Genomic DNA, 765 nt, shown 5'->3' on the forward strand with positions numbered 1-765 from the left:
CAGACTGAGGGTTCCTCGGACACTCTTCCATTGAATGGTCTTCACCGCAAGTAGCACAAACTTACGCTCATTTGGTTGATTGCGTTAACTTGCCCACTATGCATTCCTGGGCTACTGATTGCAATTCCTTGTATTAAATACACCATCATAGTCATTTGGTTCTACAGGGATGCGATAACCCCATTCTTTGTGTCACTGTCCTTAATTCTCAATCTTTGATCGTTTTTCCTCCAATCTTCACGATTCCTGGAAATGCGATCAAGGATATTCTTAGCCTCGTCGTAAGTTTTATCAATCAAACCTCCAGCTGCTGCCACATTGGCAACCGTCTGCGATGCAGGGTTCAAACTGTGTAGAAAATTTCCATCTGTAAACAATCTGGTAAGTCATTATGGGGCAATCTCTTACCAGCCTCTTAAACCTCGCCCAGGCGTCATTGAGCGATTCATCAATATCCTGTTCAAAATTAGTGATCAACTTCCTCCTTCTGGTGTTTTCCGCAGGAGGGAAGTACTTCTTCATGAAATTCTCCACTACTTGTTCCCATGATGTAATCTCCCTTGGTTTGAGAGAATAAGCCATTTACGTGCCTGGTCACAAAAAAAAAATGGGAACAGTGTTAATCAAACCTCCTTAGCGGAGAAGTTTGGGAACACGAACGTATTACAGATCTCGATAAAACTCAGGAGGTGGGTGTGCGGATCCTTGCCATGCCTACCGCCAAACTGTCCGATAGTTTTAATCATTTGCAGCATCACTAGTTTC

The 765-nt window shown here is 43.4% G+C and overlaps 1 non-coding gene across 1 annotated transcript; it reads left to right on the forward strand.

The window, feature by feature from the left end:
• The first annotated feature begins 383 nt into the window (after nucleotides 1-383).
• LOC120092329 lies at nucleotides 384-489 on the forward strand. Its single transcript, XR_005486034.1, has one exon. It is a non-coding gene; the product is annotated as a small nucleolar RNA R71 (small nucleolar RNA).
• The last annotated feature ends 276 nt before the right edge of the window (nucleotides 490-765 follow it).

The sequence above is a fragment of the Benincasa hispida genome, chromosome 11 (genome assembly GCF_009727055.1).
Source record: "Benincasa hispida cultivar B227 chromosome 11, ASM972705v1, whole genome shotgun sequence".
In the NCBI taxonomy this organism is placed as follows: domain Eukaryota; kingdom Viridiplantae; phylum Streptophyta; class Magnoliopsida; order Cucurbitales; family Cucurbitaceae; genus Benincasa; species Benincasa hispida.